Raw genomic sequence first — 8694 nt, 5'->3', positions numbered from 1 at the left:
AAATAATACATGTATGCAAAGCACCAGGAGTACCTAGTGGGTCCATCCTGAATCTAATTTGATTGTTAGCTATGTGCATTTAAACATGTGTTCGAACCAACAAACTTCCCATTCTGCATGGAGACATATGTACATTGTTCTGAACTTAACATGGCACACATACCACATGCACACACATACATACACACACACGTGCATATATACACACACTATAGATTTCCTTTCATGCTCTCTCAATGTGCCAGAGTCTGATATTAACACACTCCTTTCATAATAAGAAAACGTTCTCTATTTACAGGGCACCTGGATGCACAGAATGGTGTCCATTTTCCAGGATCTGTTGAAGCCAGGAGGGGCGGTGGGACTAACTTCCAGCCTGTAGGATGTGGAGGAAGGAAGGCACCCCTCCTCTCTTTCCTTCCATGAGAGAGCAATTCTCTTCTTTCTGGCTGGACAGTGGCCATCGTGGTAAGCCTCCTTAGATCTGCAGACAAAGCAATATCTGAGAATAGAAACATAAGATCAAAGTATCCCAAATCCTTCACACCTTGTAGCCATTACTAACCTTCCCTGCACAAGAGGGGACAGCTCCATAGGGTGACATTTTCACAGGTGTTATTTTGAATCAGTTCCCAGAGCCATTCTTGGGTCCTCACTAAACCCCTAACATCTATTTTTTTATAGTAAAACCATTTATTGAGTTCTGGGTTCTCCTAAATTCCATTTTCATGACTAATTTCCCCTTCACGAGTTTTGTTTTCCCTGAATCTCCTTCCCACTGCCTTGTCCTAAAAGCTTATCTTTGTCCTGCATTGATTTTCAATAATTTTTGAAACGCTATTTTGTTTCTTTGGGCAAAGAAATTGCCATTGGTCTCCCTTATCCTATAACGAGATCGGGATTCTAAAAGTACTTATCGGCATTGCACAGATCATGTTTTGTAGGTAGCAGGAGGGTATGTGTTGGACCTGTGGCTTCGAGGTGACACCCTCTGTTTTTCACCAAAGCCAAGAAGTTCTTAAGACCCCAAATGGGTAACCCAAGAAGATGCTATGTCCAGTTAGAAATAGTCATACCTCTTCTTTGATGTGTCCCTGAAGTTTTATCTTTAATCCTAGCATGGCTCTTACTTCAACTTCTCTTAGAACATTGTTGGATACGGACCTGTCTATTCCACTCATTCAGACACTGTTAATGACAGAATTAAGGTTTTACTCATCCGTTTAACTCTCAAGTACAACACCTGTTGTTATACGGATGGGTTTGTATTTGGGAGTTACGTGGCTTTCCATCTTTTGAAGATTACGAGCAAACTGGCGTGCTTATTATATTTGTCCAGGAAGAACCTGTGGTTTTTATTAGATTGATAAAGTTGCTTGAGATTAAAAAAGTTAAGAGATGGACCTTTCCACGTAGTATGTGGTCAGTAAATATCGGCTAAAGGTAAGTTAACTGAGGAAGTGAGGGTGTAGATGCGCATAGAGGTACCTTTTGAGGTTTCTTCACGTACTTTTCCTACTTCTTATTCTAAAACTTATGTGGATGTTGAGCCATCCATGAGGATTTTCACCACCTTTATGCAGGTATCTCCCTACAATACCCGACCTTATATTTTTTACTTCCTTCTAGGGTTTTTCTGTCTAGGGAGAGGTGCCTAGAGGTGCCTTCTGATGAACAGGAGACAAAAACCAATGGATAAATGGAGACATGATTCCCCCATCTACCATGATCATAGACAGCTCTGAAATATATCTCATAAAGTCTTTCAAAGAGTCACCAGTTACCTGTTGATTGGTGAACTCCTTGAAGCTTCTTTATTTTTTGCACTAAATTTTTAAGCTTTACTGAGGTCTAACTGATACACAAAATTTGCACACACTCCATGTACATATCTTGATGAGTTTGGATATGGGCATACACCCATGATACCATCGCTACAATCAAGGTGCTAAACATATCCACCACCTCCAATAGTTTCCTGGTTTCCTCTTTTTTCTGTATGTGTGGTAAGAACATTTAACATGAGATTTATCCTCTTCACATATTTGGAAGTGCACAATACCATACTGCTAACTACAGACATTGTGTTGTATACCAAATCTCTAAAACGGGTTCATCTTGCATAACAAAAGCTTTGTCTATCGGAGGAGTTAATATCCAAACAAGATAAAGAATGTATACAACTCAATAACAAAAGAACAAATAACCTGATTTAAAAACGGCAAAGAACTTGAATAGACATTTCTCCAAAAACATCTGAGTGGCCATAAGTACATGAGAAGATGCTCAATATCACTAATCACCACGGAAATGCAAATGAAAACCTCAGTGAGATATAAACTCATACCAGTTGGAATGGCTATTATTTTTTTAAAAGGTAACGATTTCTGTCGACAGTGTTCAGAAATTGGAACCTGTCTACACTGTTGGTGGGAATGTACATGGTGCGGCCATTATGGAAAGAATATGGTGGTTCTCAAAAAAACTGAAAGTAAAACTACCACATGATCCAGCAACTCCACTTCTGGGTAAATATCCTCCTGAACTGAAATCAGGATGTTGGAGAGATAATCTGCACCCCTATGTTCATTGCATCATCATTCACAGTAGCCAAGCATGGAAACAACCCAAATGTGCATCAGTGGGTGAGTGGATGAAGAAAATGGGGTATACACATACAACAGAGTACTGTTCAGCCTTAAGAAAGGGACATCCATCGGACATCTGTGAATGGATCTTCTCGCCTTCCCTCTTCCACTTGCCAATCTCTCGTTATTCCCTGAATCACATTACCGAACAAACTATCTGCAGGAATTCCAGAATCACGGAAATGCACAGCTGTAGAAAATCCTCACGATGTCTCTGCAGCTCCCGTGCTCTGTGTGATATGTGACTGTGATTTGTCCCTCATAGGATATGGACTGTTGCAAATCACATGGAGGTTGTGCAGGGAGGGGTGTGTTTCTCTGAACAACACCCTCTCGGGTATGGACTTGTGCACAGTAAAAAGTCAGTAAATGTGAGTGTAAAGAAATGACAAAAATTCAATAGGGTTGTTTAAAGAGCCTCCAGGACCTGAAAAATCCATTTCTCCATAGCAATTACTCCAACCTGCCATCGACAAAACAAATTAACTGGCTTCTGAGATCTCAAAAGAAAAAAAAAGTCATACTATATTTATATGTCCTTGAATAATATTTTCTGCCTCCCAATTTTTTTTCCCAAAAAATATCTGGGAAAAGATTTCCACTTTGAATACAATGTGTGATCTGGTCTGTTAAAGACATTGTCCCCAGAAAACTCTTGGAGGTTAGTCTACGCATTCAAAATGATGCAGAACAGAGGTTCCAGAAAAACCATGGGGCCCTCTGAGGCTGCAATTAGACCCCAGAATAAGACGTCAGCACAAAGGTGTCCAGAGTTTGGATAAATCATGCATGCCTTATACTCTCAGTTCCTCATGGCCAAGGAAGGTTTGTTGTTTCCATATTTGGTGACCTAAGAAAGTCAGTATATCATGAGGCATGGAAGAAGGTTTTCCTGTGTAATAAGCACTTGGTTTTTTTGGGTGGGGGTGGGGAGAGGGAGGAAAAGCAATGTGGCCACAGGAATACAGCTTAAACAGTGTACGTTTGCATGCAGAAAACTGCCACATTTTACTCTAGAAAATTGAAGGTTCAATACAACCATGTTCCTGGAAATGCACTAGAAACAGAGATTTCTGTTTACATCATTACTTTTAAAATATCACCTGCCTTTACGGGTGTAAATAAAAGCGTGCTTCTGTCTCACACTCCCTCCCAGGTGATAATCATCTGCCCTCTGTGAAATGAGACAGGGAAAGAGAAATATGACTCGTACAGGACGAAAAGGAGAGTATGTCCTACACTGTGGGTGGGAAGGCAAGCTGGTGCAACCACTCCGGAAAACAGTATGGAGGTTCCTCCAAAAGTTGAAAATAGAGCTACCGTACGACCCAGCAATTGCACTACTGGGTATTTACCCCAAAGATACAAATGTAGGGATCCGGAGGGGTACATGCACCCCCATGTTTATAGCAGCAATGTCCACCATAGCCAAACTATGGAAAGAGCCAAGATGTCCATCGACAGATGAACAGATAAAGAAGATGTGATATATATATATAATGGAATATTATGGAGCCATCAAAAAAATGAAATCATGCCATTTGCAATGACGTGGATGGAACTAGAGGGTATTGTGCTGAGTGAAATAAGTCAGAGAAAGGCATGTGTCATATGATCTCACTGATATGAGGAATTCTTAATCTCAGGAAACAAACTGAGGGTTGCTGGAGTGGTGGGGGGTGGGAGGGACGGGGTGGCTGGGTGATGGACATTGGGGAGGGTATGTGCTATGGTGAGCGCTGTGAATTGTGCAAGACTGTTGAATCACAGACCTGTACCTCTGAAACAAGTAATACATTATATGTTAAAAAAAAAAAAGAGAAGATAGTAGGAAGGGAAAAATGAAGGGGGGAATCGGAGGGGGAGACAAACCATGAGAGACTATGGACTCTGAGAAAGAAACTGAGGGTTCTAGAGGGGAGGGGAGGTGGGGGATGGGTTAGCCTGGTGATGGGTATTAAAGAGGGCATGTATTGAATGAAGCACGGGGTGTTATATGCAAACAATGAATCATGGAACACTGCATCAAAAACTAATGATGTAATGTATGGTGATTAACATAATAAAATAAATTTTTTTTAAAAAAGAGTAAAAAAAAAAAGAAAAGGAGGGTATGTGGCTTTCGGCAACATGTCCTGGTTGACCTTGACCTTCCCTGCCACCATATTTAGCATAACTGGGGAAACCAGTAGATGAGACTGAAACCTTTAGCAGAGAATGTGGCAACTTCCTTCCCTGTGCAAATACTTAGTTAAATAACACAGTGTAATATAACACGGAGCAAGAGTGTTAAATTAGCTATTACTACATTAGATGTAGTAATAACAGCTCAACTCCCAGAAACATATTTATGAAAACCCATGAATAATCATTGGAAAAGGAGCATTGTGTGAAATGTCTCAGTAGTTCAAAGACATTAGGTATTTTGAGAGATTCACACGTTGCCAGAAACGTCAGTAATGTTGAGGGTATCTATAAAATACATGATGTTCATGTATGTAAAATCCTGTCTGTATCAAATGCAAGAAACATTAATAATAATGTGGTGCTTATAAAATACACTCAAGTAATTTACTTCATTAAAAAAAAAAAGAGCCCTGACATTTCCTTTTTATTTGCACACTAAATGGCGCATTGACATGGCTACCAACTTAAGATTTCACGGGTGCATTACGTGTGATGTTCCGGCTTCCCCCAGAGCAAGGCCATCCCTCCCTGTTTGGGTCTCCATCTTGAAATAAAGCATAATGATGTAGTTCAGACATGGCTGAGTTGCCTTGTTTTCTATTTAGATTCCATGAGGAATTAAATAGGGAGATGAACGTGTGGAGGGTGATTTTTATTAATTGGGTAATTTCTAATTACTTCTCTCAGCCATGTGTTCACTTTGAACAAAGATCAGGCAACTAATCATTCGGTAGTTTCCAGATCAGAGAGTGTTGATGGCGGAGGTCACTGGGAGGATGCGTTCCGGAGGTGGCAGACGCACGGGATGGGACTCATCCAGGTACTTGGCTGCTGGCGCCCTGTTTCCCTAAGCCTTAGCTGTTGGGAAAATGTCAGCTTCACTTTTGAAGGACTATTTTCACTATTTTTTCAATGTAGTATTCTATTCCTCCCTTCTCACTCATTAGCTGTGAAGGACTGCCCTCTCTCTGCACATCAGTTTATAAAAACTTCATTGCATCCTTTTCCCTCCATAGCCCCGTAAGTATGTGTGGATCTCACATCATTCGGGGTTCTTCTTGGTGTTACCACGGGAATGAAGGTCTCTCGTTTCTTCTCATATCCGAAACCAGAAGTGGAAACCTAGGGTTTGTATTTGCTAGTGCATCCCATCTCAATAGGCATGGCGTGTGTTGTATTTTGTGTCCCCCAGAAGCTTCAGGTTTTGATGAGAACTGAGAATTCATATGCAAGTGTTTTTGGTAAGAAACTGATGCCAAGATAAAGCACTAAACAGCAGAGGGTGAGTTGTACCGAGAAGGGAAGAAACGGAACAGAGATATAATTTCATCACTTAAACTCTTCAGGACACAAGTCTTTGAACTACAGCCAAGTTGGGGTGCCCCTGGAGGCGTGCATCCTGTTGTCACTTAAAAATGGGAACACTGTGGGGGCACCTGGGTGGCTCAGTCGTTAAGCGTCTGCCTTGGGCTCGGGTCGTGATCCCAGGGTCTTGGGATCGAGCCCCGCATCGGGCTCCCTGCTCCGCGGGAAGCCTGCTTCCCTTCTCCCTCTCCCACCCCCCTGCTTGTGTTCCCTCTCTCGCTGTGTCTCTCTCTGTCAAATAAATAAATAAAATCTTAAAAAAAAAAAAATGGGAACACTGTGTCTACACTCATGCAAGAGCTCCGTGCCTTTGCCTCCAAAGGCCCACTGTGGCCTGTGAACCTGAACATGTTACGTACACTCAGAACATGCTTTTCCCCTCTAAGATGGAGTTGGTATCGCCACCCGCCTACCTCTCAACGTGGGCGTGAACACCAGCGAGTGTAAATCATCCGAAAGTTCTCGGATGATTCTAAGTGGTGATGCTGGTGGAGTCTGTTCTCATTATCACAGAATGGGGATTGAGACGAAATTTCCCAATCTCCGTGGTTTTGAGCCAAGACGCACAAGTACTGCGGTGCGATTGAATGCAGATGAACAAAGCCATCCTAGTTGCAGAGAGCTCCTTGGTTTTACTGAGCACAGTACCTCTGCCCTCGCTGACAGGACTCAATGAGGCCACCTGCAACTGATTTCTCTGTCCTGCCACCTTCCATGCCCTGGGGCTTCCCACACACTGGCTTTATCCCCCTGCCAGAGATTAGCTCTTGGTGTGCTAAAATATTTCACACTTGCCCCTGCTCCATCTCGGTGGTCCGGCCGTGCCTTCTGAGTGCTGTAGTCGGGGTTCTGTAAGGCAACAACAGCGTGTGAGAACAGCTCAGTTGAGGGTTGGACCTTTGTCTGAACTGCCCTGGGCCGCCTCATTAGCTGGGCTCTCCCTGCCACTCCAGCGGATGCTTCCCGGGTCAGCAGTTGCTCCCTGATGGATGACCTTCAGATGCAGGAGCGAGCGAGCACCCTCCGCTCTGTTCTCACGTTGGAGCATCTCTTTGAATTTCCATTTGAGGCATCACACCGATGGCCACGGCCATGTACCGCGCACAGGGGCATCTTCGCAAAGGTCCTGACTCTCTGATCACTGCAGAGCTCTCAGAAGAGAAACTGAGGCATCAAAACCCAGGCACGGGAGGAACATGGTGGTGGGGGAAGAAGGGATCAAAGGGGATGAGAAGTTTTAAAGAACCCCACAGTTCTGGAAATGCCAATGTATGTATTTCCAATTTCCGTGTGTATAAGCACTCCAAAGTTAGAGATTCATTGACATTTTCAGAGCTACGGTTTCTTACAAATTCTTATTCCCTTTGACCCCGCCGAGTTCTGCCTTTGATGAATTTTCAATGACACTGCATCAAGATTTCAGGCTACTCATTGATTATATATCTATTTCTATCTACACCTCTACCTACACGTATATCTATACCCGCAGCTACATCAATACCTATAGCTCTGTCTACATCTATAGCATCTATCTGTAGATAGATAAAATCATTGATTTTAGATACGCACTGATTATATACACAGATATAGACATGGCTGTATGTATAATATCAACGATTAGTCTGTAATATGGAAAATATACCATGCATCTGTGTGTATGTACACATGTGATCAATGATTTGCCTTTAATGCCTCATGGAAACCCATCATATAACGATTACAAGTTGACATCTTCTGCTTATGTTTTGGGAAGCACCATGCTCCTTGTGTGACACACATAGTTTTTGGCTCTTTGTGAGCAGGACATAGGACTATGGCCAAGGCTCTTGTTAGGGTCGATCATAGGGTCTTTCATGATACCTGTCACTCGTGTGGCTGACACTGTGTTATCTCTCTATCCAATAACCTTCTGTTTGCACATATATCTGTTATGGTAATGCTTTAAAAAAATAAAAAATAAATTAAAATAAAGTTATTTATTAGTTATTTAATAGTTAATAAATGTTATTCCTTTTCCATTTTTGCCTGGGTTCGTAAAATAAAAGCAGACGTGTGTTTTTATGTAATGTCATGTTAGTTAGATAAACTGAGAAACAGCCCTAGGGACCTCTGAGAGGTTACAGTCAAGAGGTGCAAAGTATGCTCATGTAATTAAACAGAATTAAGAGGGGGTATTAAATTCTGATGGGCAGAAGTAGGATCCAGGAAGCTTGCACACCCGAGGGAGAGAGATTCAGGTGCCTTTCCTGAATCTCAGGGCTACAACCAGCAAATTCTGATTTTCAGTTCTAGAAGCTGGTGAAGTGCAGTCTCGTAGCTGAGACACAGTGAGGCTCAAGTGACATATCTAAAGCAATATGTGTTCAGTTAGAAATAGGATTATTACGCACTTTTACGAATTCAGGTTTTTGGAGCACTGAGTTAGCAGAAAATTGGAAATCAAGATTAAATTTGTCATGCTGTATTAATTTGCATGACGACCAAACACAAAGCA

The sequence above is a fragment of the Eumetopias jubatus genome, unplaced genomic scaffold (genome assembly GCF_037043125.1).
Source record: "Eumetopias jubatus isolate StellerSeaLion01/CBP00866 unplaced genomic scaffold, mEumJub1_p1.0 scaffold_11, whole genome shotgun sequence".
Classification (NCBI taxonomy): Eukaryota; Metazoa; Chordata; class Mammalia; order Carnivora; family Otariidae; genus Eumetopias; species Eumetopias jubatus.
Note: the sequence above shows the minus strand (reverse complement) of the source record.